Here is a 16,160-nt window from a genome sequence, read left to right on the forward strand (position 1 = left end):
CTTATGTCTTTTTCATCAGTCACTTGATAACAATAATTTATTCAACAAAAGAGAATCATTGCTGCAGTTTTAAGACCCCAAATAAGCCAAACTACCTTTTTTTCCCCTGAATTTAGCCAGAGGCAATAAGAGAATGAAACTAACAGTTGTTCATCTTCACAAATTAGTGTGGTAGCATGATGCTGATGTTAGATTGTGGTCTCAGTTACATTTTATAATAGTCCAGTTTAAAGAACTAGAGATTAGAGTGCATGTAAATGTACTCCCAAATGGTCATCTGGTTAAAAAATGAGATTAACCTTTTCTGTACTGACATATAACAGATTATTCTTAGAGAAGTACATTCCTAACGAGAGATATACAGATTTTTTACAGTGACTTTATAGGTTATTTTAGGCATAGGAATCTGAGTGTAGGTCTGTCTGTTGTCATGGTCCACGTGCTTCTCTATGTCATGGGTGAGTGTTATGCAAGCAAGAGATGATTAACTTTAAGGTTAGAGGTAGCAAAGTCCTCATTTTCAAAATACATGCTAAGGACAAGTTCCAGCTCTGTTTCTATGTGTCAGGGATGAGGCAGTATGAGCTGTCTTCTTTGGCCCTCAGGCTTGGGGACTGATTTGTGATATGGCAGGTGATGATGGAATTTAAGCCAGGTGGAGCACCATTCCTCCTCTTTGCTTGGTTTTGAGTGGTAGCATCCTGTAAATTCATCATATTGCGTTAATTATCTGTTGAGTATCTTCAAAGGAAGGCCTTTACAGGTAGGTTATGTTTGTAAGCTCAAATGGTTAAGCAAGGCTCGTGTCTACTTGGACAAGTTGGTTACCTTCTTCTTTAAGTCTAATGTTCATTACCTAAAAGTAATTCCTCATGTGGCTGTCATAGGACTGAGAAAACAGGTGGAATTTTTAGTTAGGTGTCTGGGTCATAAGATGTCCTTAAAAATAGTATCAGTTTTTCCATAAAGGCACATATATAGATAGATTTGTAGCTGCGTGGGACTGGAGGTAGAAACAGAATGACTGATGAACATGTTCTAAAAGTGAACTGTGGTGATGGTGTCCAGCTGTATATTTTTTTTAAAAATCATTTAATTGTACAACTAAATTGGGTGAATTTTATAGCATATACATTGTACCTTGATAAAACTTTTAAAAATTTGTAGCTATAAATAGTAGTAGATAATTAAACCTTCCTTCTCATAGGCTACTTTTGAAGGACTAGTGATATCTTAGAGGATGTTATTTAAGCCAGTATATCTCAGAATCTGGGTCATGATGGGCATAAATTATGATGAGACCTTATTGTATTTGTAAGTGCTAGGATACAACAAAGTAATTAGTTGTAGGATTACTATAAACTCTCTAATTTCCTTTTCTGTGGATGCCTTCAACTTTTGTTACTGTAAGGTAGCAAAATAATTAGTGTTTTTGGAACTGATTTAGACTACACTTATTTGTTTGTTTGCTTATTTATTTATTTATTTTTGTGGTACTGGGTACTGGGTATTGAACCTAGGGCCTTAAACATGCTAGGCAAGTACTCTCCTCCTGAGCCTCATCCCCAGACCTTTTTGTTATTTATTTTGAGACAAGGTCTTCCTAAGCTGCCCAGGCTGGCCTTGAACTAGCAATCCTCCTGCCTCAGCCTCCTGAGGAGCTGGCATTATAGTTACTAGGTGTGCAATTCAAGAATTGAGGCCTACTAGTTGCAGAGTATATCCATTCTACTTTTCAGGTTTATGATTATCTTTCTGGCCTGTATATTAAAATCAGTAGTTTTATTGATCCCCTACTATGTGTCAGTGATTTTAAAAAAATTTTATTTAGATGTTGGTGGTGGGTCTGTAAAGAACATGGGAATTCAGTTTTAGGCATGATAAGTTTGAGATCTTTGTTAATCTTACAAGTGGGGATGCTGCACAGGAAGTTGAGTATAGTTTGGAATTCAGGAAAAAGGTCTAGCCTGAAGATTAGGAAGACATAGGCATATAGGTAATATTGAAAGCCATAAAACCAAATGAACTCACCAAGAAAATGTGAGTCATCAGACAAGCGTTCCAAGGATTGATCCTAGGTTACTCCAACATTAGGCACTGGGGAAAAGAAAAGGCATCTGCATAGAGGGCTATGAAGGCATGACTGGCTAGATAGGAGAAAGTCAGAAGAATGGGGATGTTGGATGCCCAGTGTATCCAGAAGGACAGGGGGACACCTGGGATATGCTGCCAATGACTTGGATGAGTCCTGAGAATTCATGATTGAATATGAACCTAGTCAATGGCAATCTTTAGCAGTTTCAAAGGAAAGATAAAGCCAAGTCCCCAAAGTATAGAAATGATTTTTTTTTTGCGAGAGAGAGAATTTTTTTTAATATTTATTTTTAGTTTTCGGTGGACACAACATCTTTATTTTATTTTTATGTGGTGCTGAGGATCAAATCCAGTGCCCCGCGCATGCCAGGCGAGCGTGCTACCGCTTGAGCCACATCCCCAGCACGAAATGATAAATTTTTGAGGCAATAGAAATGCTCGTTTACCTTGATTTGACCACTACTCATTGTATACATGTGTCAAATTATCATTGTACACACAAAAAATGAATAAATATTGTGTGTCCATTAAAAAGAAGATGGTACAAAGCCTTATGTAAGAGGGTGGGGTTTAGGAAAGAATGTGGGGGAAATCGGAACAAGCAAAGACAAGTCTTTGGGGAAAGAAAATGGAGAGGAAGCTTGTGAATAAAGTAAGATATAATAAGGATGAATTTAATCTGATACTTGAATCTGTAAACTTTGAGGATTTGGTCTAATTTAGATTTATAATTTCTTGATCAATCCATACTCACTGGTATTATTCAAGTTTCACTTTGCAAGCTGTCAGTTTCTACAACAAAATTTAAATTATGGTGTATATAGTTTAACTAAAGCAGAACTTCCCCACAACCAAAACAGCAATACAGTCTGGCAGTGAGGACCCTGTACTTCAGGTCATTCAGATTGGCATTTTGAGTCTGTCCCATTGGGCTATACGACCTGGGCCAACTCTTAATCTTTCTTAGCCTTGGTTTCCTCATCTGTAAAATTTGAATAGTAGCATTCTTACCTTGTGGAGTAATTATGAGACTTAAGTGATATAATCCAGTTTAAGTTTTTTACTTATCACAGTATCTACTACCCATATAAGCTTCAAACAGCAAAGAGTAGCTGTTGTTATAGGTTTTAATTTATATTTGGGGATGAAGTAACATATTATTGTAAAAGAATATGGGATTTGGAGTTAGGCATCCTTGGGTCTCTGCCTCATTCCATCTTCAGCTATCTATATATGTTACTAAGTGTTGCTGGATTTGTTTCCTCAGATTTGAAATGGGTATAATGATAAGGAGATTATTAATAAATAAAATATACAATGAAAGAATTAAATGAGATATTTACAAAGCCACATCATATGAAGTGCTTTACTAATATTAATTTCATTTATTTAAAATACAATTGTTGCCAAGTGCTGTGGCAAACACCTAGAATCCCAGGGGCTGGGGAGGCTGAGGCAGGAGGATCATGAGTTCAAAGCTAGCCACAGCAAAAGCAAGGTGCTAAGCAACTCAGTGAGACCCTGTCTCTAAATAAAATATAAAATAGGGATCAGATGTGGCTCAGTGGTGAGTGCCCTTGAGTTAAACCCTTGGTATGAAAAAATAAAATAAAATGCAATCGTCTTTTATATATGTTGGATCTCTTCTGTTAGATTTATATATTAAAAAGAAGAAATATTAATATACTTTTGCAATTTAAAATATTTAATTTTTGAGAATTTTGAGTTCCAGATAGAATGAAACAGTATGGTAGCAATGTAAGAAGATATCTTAACAAGAATGTGAGAAATTATGTTAAAACCCTGAAGCTTTAAAATGCTACAAATAGAAGCATAGAAATGTGCACCCTATTACACATATATGTAATTATATAAAAATGTTTTTCCATATAAAATGCCTCATATTCTCCAAGTGACCCCAGTCTTTTGAGCCAAGCAAGATTGTTTTTCTTTCTGCCAGAACACCATATCCCTTAGGTCTCTTTATGAAAATGGAGAAAATGATACATACAGCTGGTAAAAACAAAGATGAAAGGGAATGATGTCAGCCAATTACCAATGAAGCCTTCCAAGTAAGAAAAACTTAAGGGGAAAAGAATGAAAAAAAAAATGAGGTCCATGTGGCCTTGTTTGATAAAAACCTGAACTGACCTCATTCAAAAATGGAGGTTACTTGGGTCATTTTGAGACCTCCTGATTGTTCTTTAAAACTTAACAACAACTATTGTTGTCACTACTAGTTTTTGGAGTACTTCATTGTTTTCAAAATACTTTCATGCCCATAATTCTCAGAAATACCCAGTAAGGAAACTAGTATGAGCATCTTAAGAAGAATCAAACTGGTTTCTTTGGAAATTGTGTTATTTTCGATGGGTCAGAAGAAACCAACCTAGTTAGCAAGTTGTTGGACTAAAGAAGACTTTGTTTTTCAGGTGTTATGAAACCAGTGTGAATAGTCACATTCTGAGCTTCCTCGGATACTTGAAAATTTAATTTTTAAGAAAATAATAAGGTTCTAGCATCATAATTCACTTCTACTTTCCCCCTGCACACCAGATATAAAGGTGAATCTCTAAGAATTCTTTGTGACTAGCCAGTTGCAGTAAAGGCAGGCATTTTGTTGAAGCATATGTGATAATCATAATTAATTTCCACTGCTGGTCAATATTATAGCTTTGCAATTTTTAAACCCTGCCATTTATTTTTTAGATTATATAGATTGCAGGTCACTATGGAATACACATAACAAGTTAAATACTATCACTGCTCTGAGAGTGATGGGAGGGAACATTCAAATAAGAGACAGGTCACAACAGCAAAGCAACATAAAAATAGGGGTTAGTGTGGTAGCACTGCAGGACTAAACACAGGTAGAGGTACGTGGTTCAGGGACAGGTAAGATGCACCTATTTTTTTTTGAAAGGAGTTGAACTTGGTAAGTAGAGGAGGTGGGAAAGGGAATGTTGGGGAAGGGAATAGAGCATCTGTGAGGTGGACCTGGGATAGGGAGCCAACACCAACATAGGGAAGATAGAACAGAAGTCATTTTCTATCATTTTCTTGGTGACTGAATGTTGCTTTCAGAGCAAGCATCATTGTTTTCACAAGGCCGGACACTGGAGCCTTGGGATAAAAGCCAAAATCCACTTTGACTCATTAAGTGATGTTCTTATTGAAGAAAAACCCTTCAATAGTGGGTGTATTCTTGATTTTTCCATTTCTTGTCTTTGTTTCTGTAACATGTTGGCAAATGTATCTTAATTTGGATTCAGGAAGAAAGTTGCATTTAAAAGGAATCACAAGAAGCTTTCTCCTCCGGTTTATTGAAGATAATATTTTCCAAGCATTATTTTTCTGGAGTCTACTCTTCAGCAAAGCTTAGTGCTTCATTTATTATTCCATCGGTGCTCAAAAGTAATGCTGAGTTATCTCATGGGATTATTAAGAGGATTAAATTGCTATAATGTAATGTGAAAACTGTGTACACCAAAAAATATGCTGTAGACCACCTTTATAGTGATATTTTATTGTTTAAAGTGATATTTTATCTTATTTATTTTTAAATGTAAGACTCTATAGCTTTTATCCGCCTTCTATATTTGGAAATAGTAACATAAATTTCATTTGTTTTTCCTTTGTTTGGCTTATTTTCACTTTATCTGAGTTCATCCAAACCAGTTCCGTGTGTTTTGAAGGACTGTGTCCTTTGTAGCACCCATCACTCATGCTCTTGGAAAGAGGATGCGAAATGCCATTTTGAAACTAGTAAAATGAAGTTTGGATTTATTCCTCTGCATCTTCTCAATGCATTCCAGAAGATTATTGTAGAGGATATGTTTAATTTGAATTATTATTGTTTCTTATGCCTTAGGTCATGAGAAGTTTTGTTTTAAGCTCTCTATTGATGAGGTTAACTAGTCAAGTACAGGTTTGAGGTAAAATTATTAACATTGTGTGTTAGGCTATGCTCTACCAAAATTCAGACAAAGAAAAAACTTAAGAGTAGAATTAAAAATCTAAGACTTTAATTTTGAGACAGTAAAAGCTGTATTCTATGACTTTAACATAGAAGTCACCCCAAGTTGAATTAAGATTTATTTAGAAAAGCTTGTATTCACTGAATACCAAGCAGTTCTTTTTATTGTAGCTTTGTGTAAAGGGTTTAGGATTGATTTACATGGCCTTTTATTTATGACTTGAGACCAAGACACTGTACAGCCAGCCAAAACTATGTACAGTGTCAAGAAGCATTTTTAACTAGACAGAGAAATTTATCTTTGTTCCTCTGCTTGCAGTCAGCCAGGTCATTTACTGCCAGAAGAATAGGAACAGTATGTCTTTACAGGCTTGCAAATTTGGCTTTTTTTTATAACTATAAATTTTAAAGAATCTTAATATAAAACGTTGGAATTCAAACATGGTATTGTGGATTTTTAAAATGTCCATCTGTTTGGCCATATTTCATGATTATGTTCTTCTCCATACTTAATATTTTTCTTTCTACACCTTAAAAATGTGTACACTGTTATATATGGAGGTGTTTTTTCTTTGCTTCCTATATCTAGACTGCTAACTTTTCCTTTCCACCTAAAGCAGATATCCATCTCACCTACAAAACATCTGGCTGAAGAAAACAAATTTGTTTTCTTTGGGGGTGGAAGGATGCTTCACATTGAGTGTGGTGATTCTGTAGGGAGTAGTAGAGAATTCTCTGCACCCTATCATCTCCTACGACAACAGGGTACCCTTAGAGAAGTGGATTGGAAAACTAATGGGAAGACAGAGCCTGCACTGTGACTGCCTTCAGGAAGCTAGAACATTGGCATGGTACAGAGACTCACTCTCAAAGCTGTTTAATATCTTTCTTTCTGAATTATGATGCAAAAATAGAAATAAAAAAGAAAGAGTAGAAAAGAAGCCTGTGGTAGCACAGAGTCTTTCCAGACCTCCCACTCTATGATGGAAGAGGATGTATGTGCCTCATTTATTTAGGCTCTGCTGAGTTCTCTACAGTACCCCTAAATGAATGAAAGCTGTAGAGAGCAGAGTGCTAGGGGTTACTTTCAAGGCCAGTATATCTTTTTTCATACTGTGTAAGATCTGTTTGGGAAAGTGGTGTCATTTGGAATCATTTTGCGGTCCAGGAAATTAGCATTGTTCCCAGTGACTAGGGGTGTGTGTGTGTGTGTGTGTGTGTGTGTGTGTGTGCGCGCGCGTGCGCGTATATCCTCTATTCTCTTTCTATAATATAATGACATATTTTTTTCCTTTTTACAATATAATTGCAATGATTATTTAATTGTAGATTATTTATGTTTCTGGGAAATTTTAAAACCATGTGTCAAATTGTGTGTCTTTATTCCGCCTACTTGCTTTAAGTCTTATGGTTGGTTCAAGGAGGAGCTTTGGTTTCCACATTAGTCATTGTCTGCAAAGTTGTCTTCCCAAACCATTCTTCCTTCCTAGACTCCTTTTAATCTTATCCAGGGTGATAACCCGAATTCCCAGTGGTCAGAATACTAGCTGACATGACCTGGTTGCTTGTACCTGGCACATTTGACCATAACATCTCATCTACTCCTCACAATCGCCCTTCCAGAAGGGCACTGTTATTATCCTCACTTTATATATGAGTAAACTGAGGCACACAGAGGTTAAGTCCTATAATTCAGATCACATAGTAGGTGGTGGAGGTGGGATTTACACTTGGGTAATTTCTCTAGGAAACCTTAGGCATTAGTCTGGCACAGGTAGCTGAGAAAACTATTCATTAGTCTGCCACAGTCTGTTTATTTTCTTCAACTATTACATATTTGCAGTCTGTTTAATGTCAAGAATTCAAGAAAGCTCTCTTGTTTTTAACAGAAGAGTGATTATTTGGAGCATTTCCAGCATTATTTAGAAATCTGGATGGATCATTAGCACCATTGCCTTCCATGTTGAATCACATTAGAAAGTAAAAAAGTCACAGTGATGACATTACAACATGTTTTTGCTTGAGAATAAAGTGATGACAGGAGATAGGTACCATTATCACTATGAAGTAAATATGATTTTACACAGATTTTTCATGTTTCATTACTTTCTTTCTTTGCTTTGTTTTGCTTGGCTTTCTTTTTTAAATAATAATACCTGATGTTCCTTGTAAAGACTAGACAAAGGTATCGTTTACTTCTTTATTCCCTTTTTATTGACTAAAGTTAAATGATCTTTTGTCATATCAACAACTAAGTGGTGTTTGTGTCAAGCAAGAGCACATTTATGATTGACAATTCACTGTGCATGTTTCCTTCTGGTTTCTTGTTCCACTGTGATGTATTCAGTGATATTTAAGGCTTTGTGAGTTTTCAGGTTAGTATATACGTCAATTTATCTCATTAGTAAAATCCAGTGGATGCCTCTAATCAAAGCTGTTAATTGCAATAGCATGATTCATGAATTACATTCATCAAATATTATAGGACTTCTTCTTGCTTTTATTATGAGAATTGTTTATAAGACCTTTATTACTTTTCACTTTATCTTTTTATTACAGATTCGTTATAGTTGTGAAAATGCCAAAACTTACCCTGCAGGTATTTTTTAAAGGTAATAATATTTTAAATAGATTTATCAAACTTTTTGTGGAGATTTCTTATAACATCCCCAACTCATCATTAATTTAGTCATATAATAAATATTTATTGCCTGAATTTTATGTGCTAAGCTGAGTGCTGTTAACTATATAAATAAACCTGTTATTTGAAAACGTTTTAAGGAGGTTGAATTCCCTAGCCATTTTTGTTTATTTTGAGACAGGGTCTTGCAAAGGTGCTTACGGCCTCAATAAGTTACTGAGACTGACTTTGAACTTGTGATCCTCCTGCCTCAGCTTTTCAAGCTGCTAGGATTATAGGTGTGCACCACTGTGCCTGGCTCTATTCAGCTCTTTTTACATTTTATTCCAAAGGGGGTACCAATGACCTTTCCTCTGAGGGTGAAAAGAAACAAAATTCCCTATTCTGACCATTTCCTAATTTCTGTTAACCAAGAGGGTGGGTGCTCTGGCAGGTGTAGTCTCTTGTGAACTCTTGGGCACACCTGTACTCTTCCTTGGCCACCTTGCCCTTTTCCTAAGTGACCAGTGCCCTTGTTCTCTCAGAGTAAGAGGCAGTGGGATTTGGTGAGTTTCCCACTGTCTTCTGCAGTACAGGTGAAGCTGGTGTCTGCAGGTTTCCAGAATGCTGAGGAATTCCTGGAGGTGAAATCCTCCAAACTCAGCAAAGGAGTTGGAATATCCAAAGAGAAACCTTAGAAACTGCAGATTATAAGAAGAGAATGTCTCACAAATAAACCAAGATATAATGGTGCACCAGAATCAGGAAAGAAGTGTACCACACTGGAACTTCTCGAGCAGGAACATACCCTAATAATAGCTTCATTATTACCTTATGTTGTGCATTAGATAATATTCCGGAGGTGGAGTAACCTTAATGAAAACAACAGAAATTTGTGGTACATCAGGTGGTGGAAAAACACAATTATGTGTTGATACCAGAATGTTTTGAAGGAGTGGCAAGTGAAGAAGTCTTTATTGATACAGAGGGAAGCTTTAGGGTTGACAGAGTGGTAGAGCTTGCTAGTTCCTGCATTCAGAATATTCACTTATAGCAGGAACACACATGGGAGAAGAACACCAAAGAGCAAGTTCGATTAGTGATAATAGATGGCATCGCTTTCCTTTTCATCATGACCTTGATGACCTATCCCTTTGAACTTGATTACTAACCCAGCAAAATGATCAGCCTTGCAACTAATCACAGATTAGCTGTAATTTTTACCAATCAAATGACAACAAAGATTGATAAAAAAAAAAAAAAACCTTGCTGGTTCCTGCATTAGGGGAGAGTTGGGGACATGCTGTTACAATATGGCTAATTTTTCAGTGGGACAGAAAGCAAAGGTTGGCAACATTGTACAAATCACCAAGCCAAAAGGAATCCACAGTACTGTTTCAGATCACACACCTCAGGGATTTGGAGATGCTGTTCCCACAGAAGGTTCACTGAATATCCAGAAAAGGTCATGAAAACCAGAGGAAGAACAGTAACCCCAAACCAAATCTAAAGTATACAAATATATTGATGTGAAATTAAAAATAATAACGAGTCTCCAGTCCTTGAACTTAGTAAGAGTGCATACTTTTTCTTTCATATATTTTGAAAATGATCAGAATCTAACTAAAGCCCATGATCTAGTATCCTATGAGGCAGAGAAGTCTCAAATCTCTGTTCTGCGTCTCCTCTAATGTCCCTGGGACCCTGGTAGGCACTGGACCTCCAACTTGAGAAGTGTTCAGTTGGAATTTTCCAAGGTATCTAAGAATCAAATCCAAAGGCACTTTGTAGTGTCCTCGTGATGTTGAGGGAGTTTTCTGCTGATAAAAGTTAATAACAGTTATCATAGCTTAGATGATGAAAATCATGATCAATATCAAAATAATTTTATTTCCACATGCACATAATTCTGTATTGACTCCAGGCATGTAGAATGAAAAAGACATTGAATCTGTTCTCATGCAGTTCTCGGCAGCATATTACAAAAAGGCAGCTGAAGGACATCAGTTGCAGGTGTCTGCAAACAACTACACAAAGACCTTGGCATTATCTGTAGTCACCTAGGAATAGGGCTAAGTTTTCAGATGACAGTTGGGTAAAGATTATTGACTTTTGCCATTAAGAGACATCATAGTGACCTAAACTTATTTTTGAGTTGGAATGTCAAATTTGAATGGTGATTTTGCTTATTCAAGTTAGATCAAGTGTTGCCTGGGAGAAGATTCCACAGTGACTCCTATCTAGAGTCATTTCTCTGTCGGTTTTTAATCTGCACTATCAGACTTTACATTTAACACGAATCACTGTTGACATCATCCTCATAGCTATGATTTGAGTGTTTTTGCGTGCCAGGCAGGCATTTTATGTAATTATCTCTGGTTATCACTAAAGTTCTGCTGCAAGGTACCCTTATTCCCGTTTTAAGAATCAAGCAGTGGGCTAAATTTTCAAAGGGGAAACTGAAGTGCTAGTTGAGATTCAAAATAGAAACCATCTGGATGCAGGCCCCAGGTCCTAATCCCTCAAGCACAGATGGAGCTTCCTTCTATTTTTCTCCACTTGGTTTCTGTTGCTGTGGACCTTGGTTGCTACTCTGGATTGTTGAGAGGTGGTTCATTTATTTTAATCACTTAACAATGATATATTGGGCTCTCAGTTTTGGCAATTGATCAATACCCAAGACAGTAAGTGCCTGCCCTGCAGTGCACTTTCAGGTGAGTACCAGGGAACATTCATTTGGGTGAAGGGAGATTATTTAGAGTTCTCTGAATCTTTTTATGCAGATCTTAGATGATCTTCAAAAAAAACATTCTGCAATCCCTAGACCTCTCAGAATTAAATACAGCGTTTCTTCAATATCAAAGCCATCATACAAATAAATGTCAGTGCTTCCATTTAAGAGTGACATTTTAAAATAACAGGGAGCTCAGTTGAAGTGGGAATCACAACCAGGGTGCATCAGATTGTACCTGACAGAAGCATTCCACATGTAGATAGCATTCTCAGAAGGCTGCTTAATAGATTAAAAGTCTGAAAAATAGGACTTCTGGGTTTCCAAGGAGTTGTGGTGACTTACACGGTATTTTATGAAAGATGACATGTTGATGGTGGATGTTGAAGTTTACTATGCTGGGACTTAGTGCCAAAAAAATCTCTGGCTGCCACTTAGTTTTGAGTAGATGCAAGGTAACTATATTAAATGTTTGGTTGTTTTAGAGTATTGATGTATTGGGCTTCCTGTCAAGCACTAAATTGAGCCAAACTGCATTCACACATCTTCACTTCACTGTGTTGCCTTCTTTAAACCAGAAGTTCTTTCTGCCAGATTTTTCCAGCTAGAATATTATTCTTATTAAGTGGTTGGTATATCCTGCTAGAATTATTTGTGAGTCATTCTTTGGGCAGAAAAAGGGACAGTAGCTAAAACAAAAGAATCCAAATGAAAAATTTTGGAGAACTGAGACTTGTAAATGTTTTACTTACTGTTTTAACGTCCTCTAAGTACTCAGAAGTGAAGCCATTTTGTGTGGTGAACAATCACCTGTCTAATCCTCTGATTTCAGAAAAGAAAGGTTAACCTGCCTTATGATAACAAAATGACATGTGCAGCAAATTTGTTGTTCTTCTTCTTGGGAGATGCTGGAACTGATTTCAGGATTGGAAACTGCAAATAGTCACAGATGAGAATTCCAGTTCTCCATTTAAGGAAGATATTGTGGGGTTAGTTAGTTCTCTGTTGCTCTGAATTTTCTGTTGTTCTTTGCTGGTGATGTCAATTTTAAGAATTCTACCCAGCTTTATTGCCTCACAGCCCCTTCCCACTCCCTTCATCACTACGTGTGCTTTCTCATAGACTGAGGGATCCTGTAAGTCTGCCCTTATCTGAAATCTTGAATGTTTTATGCCCAATCCCAAGTACTTCTTCCCCCATGTGGACTTTGCAATCTGTGCATGTCATTCATCACAACTGACAATGATTGCTTCCTCACCTAGCGCTTGGACCACCTGTTCCAGCCTTTGTAGCTATTGTGTTCTGTGTTTTCCATTTGGATTCTTTTGTTTTAGCTACTTTTAAATAAATGTCCTTCATTTATATCAACTATTAACTATTGGTTGGTTATTTTGCTGCTCCATGCACCTGTTGAGTACAGACTTAAGTACTAAGTATGATTGTGCACAAGTGTATCTGAGCCACTCAATACAAATACACACAAACATTACTCACATAGTAGTATGTAAATAAAAATTGATGATGATGTGTTTATCAGGAAAGCAAAATACATAGTGTCTGTGTTTGGTAAACATCTATAAATCTATTTGCATACTTAAGAAGGACCCAGTGATTAGTTGTTCTGATCATGAGACTGATATAATGGGACAAAGCATGCCCTCTAGTCATCATACCTTTGAATCTGTGAAGTTGGTATTTAAAAGATAATAGTCAACTCTGTTGGATATGAAAGATAATCCAGGATACCATAGAAAATAAATGGTCAAATGCATTATTGGTTAATGGGCATTTTATTATACTAAGAAAATAGAATTTAGACCAAAAACACATGCTCAAGTATAGATAATTCATAGGAATTAGATATAGATATTCTACTTAGAAAAATTTTAAATTATCTTTATTATGGAGAACATCATATACTAATGTTAGTACTTTGTCAGTCTGTAGGGTGTTTTGAAAATCAGAAGAGACTAGCCAGCTATTATTATTCTCAACAGTGTAACAAAATGGGTTTTCTTATTCTGACTGGTTGCAGTGCATCTTTTTAAGCACCACCTGTGACAGTTGGGGTTAAGTGTCACACTGTGAGCCAGTCAGAATCCGCTGTCCATTCCTCTCCCACTTCTAGGTGTTCAAGTTCTCCATAGTCTGGAGTTATATCCCTCCCCTAAGGTAAGTAGATTTCTTTCCCGTGAAGCTGGCAGCCTGTCACTGGGGTCTCAGAGAGAAAACAATTTCCTGGAGGGATGAAGACCTTGATTATATTTGCAGGCCCACTGTGATGATTTCACAGAATACTGGTTTATAAATTGCTTTTGGTTTCTTGGGAGAGAGGTATTATACAAATCCCAAGTTTCTAACCTTCAGATTTTTCGCATGTGTATTTCTGTGAAAAGGGGTCATGGGTAAGAAAGTGGAGAGGTGTTAGAGGTAGCAGCCACCGGAAGGTTTAGTTCTCATCTGACTTTTCATGTATATACACGATGGCATCATCCTGGGGTGTTGCCTCTAACATTATTCTTTTCCTCGTCAGCAGTTTTCTCAAAACTTTATTTTTTTGTTAGTCAGCTTTTCATTGCTCTAACCAAAATAACTGACAAGAGCAAAAGCTTATTTGGGGCTCATGGTTTTAGAGGTCTCAGGCTCTGGTCAGCCAGCTTCATAACTCTGGGGCCATCATGGCAGAAAGACATGGTAGAGGAAAGCTGCTCACCTGGAATCAGCCAGAAGGCCAAGAGAGTGCTCCACTCACCAGGGACAAAATACAAATCTCAAAGGCACAGCTCCAATTGCCTGCTTCCTTCAGATCCACACTATCTGCCTATAGTTGCCATCCAGAGCAGTGGTCCTTTCAAGTTATGGATTCATCAAATGAATCAATCCACTGGTCAGGCTATGGTTCTTGTAATCTAATCATCTCACCTTTAAACAATCCTGCATTTTGTTTTAACACCTCAGTTTTTTTGGGGGGGACACCTCCTTTCCAAATCATAGCAATATCCCTACCATCATGATAGATGGGGTCTAATGATGGGCTTTGCAAAGCATGACTTATTATCTAATTTGCAGAGGTCATTCTAACAATTCCAAACCCCCAGAGTAGTTTTCTTCCTATAAAATTTGACTTTGGAGACTGGATAATTTTTTTTATATAAAAGTATTGAAATCAATCATATATCACTTTATCTACCCATTTTGGCCATAGATAAATGTTGATAAAGTTAGTAGATTTTCTGATCATTAAAATCTATTCCTGAGAAAAGTAAGGGAGCCTGAACCTCATTCTTCATCATTTCAGAGAGTTCCAGTTCTATATCATTGACTGAAAGAATTACGTAAACATAAAACCAAATGCTCAATCAAGTCCTCTCAGTGGCTTTCCCTACCACTGGGGTCTTCATTCCTCTGAGCTTCAAATTGATGAAATGATTTTGGCTACTCATTTATCTTCAAATATTCACCCAAAGAAAAAAATTCCTGGGTCTAATTTTGTGATATACTTAAATCTCTGCATGCCATAATCTGATTTCAGGCTTTTCTTATACATGTTGACTCCTCATATCCTCATCTTCTGTATTTCATCAACCTATGTCTAGAACTTTTTTCTAAAATTAATTCCCAACCTGTATCTAAAACTGCCTCATTCTCCTCAATTAATGCTTTACTCCAGCTAACTTCTGGTGTTAGCTGCACATTTCTTAATTTGCCTTCTGATTAATATCTCCCTCTCATCCCTGGGACCTGATACTGCCTTTGGCACTTGTCTCTGGCTTTCATCCCCTGCTAAAATTCATTCTTGCTCCTCACATGGCCTTTTCCTTGGTTACTCTGGGAAAATTTCCCTTCCTCAGTCTATCAGGCTCCCAGAACCCTGTCCTGTCTCAGACACTTGTGGACAGTGTTATAAGAAAGAAAGCCTTGTCTGGTGAATGGGAACCTGACGCTATTCCCCTCCATGGAGATGGTGCTACATGTGTACTTGATGAAATCACCTTTCTTTAAACACCTGGTTCAAATCCCATCTGCTTCATTAAGTTTCTCAGTTCCGCCAACTCACAGGTTTCTGTCTCTTCTCTAGAGCACTTATGAACTGTCCTAGACTCTTCATACTTACTGTTATTATTCAGAATATGGCTATGCACTAGGATGAAGAAAAGGAGTTATTTATGTGCAGCTAATCTTATCCTCCAAAATGTCTAGAACATTTTGAATGCAGAAGTCATATTATGCATCTTCACATTCTATATGGCCTTTATCCAAGGGCTGTTCATTTAACACAATGGTAATCATGACCAGCAAACTCTATAAACCTTTTAAAAAGCAGAGTAGTCATGAGAAGAAAGATAAGCTCAGTCTGAAAACAGAGATTTGAAATCTCTATCCCCAACCCCATGTCTTATTCTGCAAGCTAGAAACCAGGCTGGTTGCAAAGTATGGCTTTTATCTATTCCATAAATCCAATATCCTGAATCTGGCCCTCGTCTGAACTCTGCACAGGCTGAAAGCTGCATAATTTTTCATGTTCGCATAAAGCAAAAGACCCGGATCTCATTAAAGAAGCATTGTGAACAAGCAAAAATATTTCAGGTAATTTTACAGTGGAGTTTTTATTCTTTACTTACCAAACTGACTGTACAACCGATTGATGTCTTCCTTCAATAGTCCTCATTTCCAGTGTGGTGTACATACGTTTGAGTAAGCAATTGCTAATATTTTAGAGAGTAAGTTCTCTGGAGCTT

At 37.0% G+C, this 16,160-nt stretch overlaps 1 protein-coding gene and 1 pseudogene across 2 annotated transcripts in view; both read left to right on the forward strand.

Annotated features, from left to right (window-relative positions):
* The window catches only part of LOC114087255 (DNA repair protein RAD51 homolog 3 pseudogene), a 36,369-nt pseudogene extending 26,186 nt beyond the window's left edge, over positions 1-10,183 (forward strand).
* The window catches only part of Dclk1 (doublecortin like kinase 1), a 320,710-nt gene that overhangs the window by 57,164 nt on the left and 247,386 nt on the right, over positions 1-16,160 (forward strand). The window lies entirely within an intron of this gene.

The sequence above is a fragment of the Marmota flaviventris genome, chromosome 4 (assembly GCF_047511675.1).
Source record: "Marmota flaviventris isolate mMarFla1 chromosome 4, mMarFla1.hap1, whole genome shotgun sequence".
Classification (NCBI taxonomy): domain Eukaryota; kingdom Metazoa; phylum Chordata; class Mammalia; order Rodentia; family Sciuridae; genus Marmota; species Marmota flaviventris.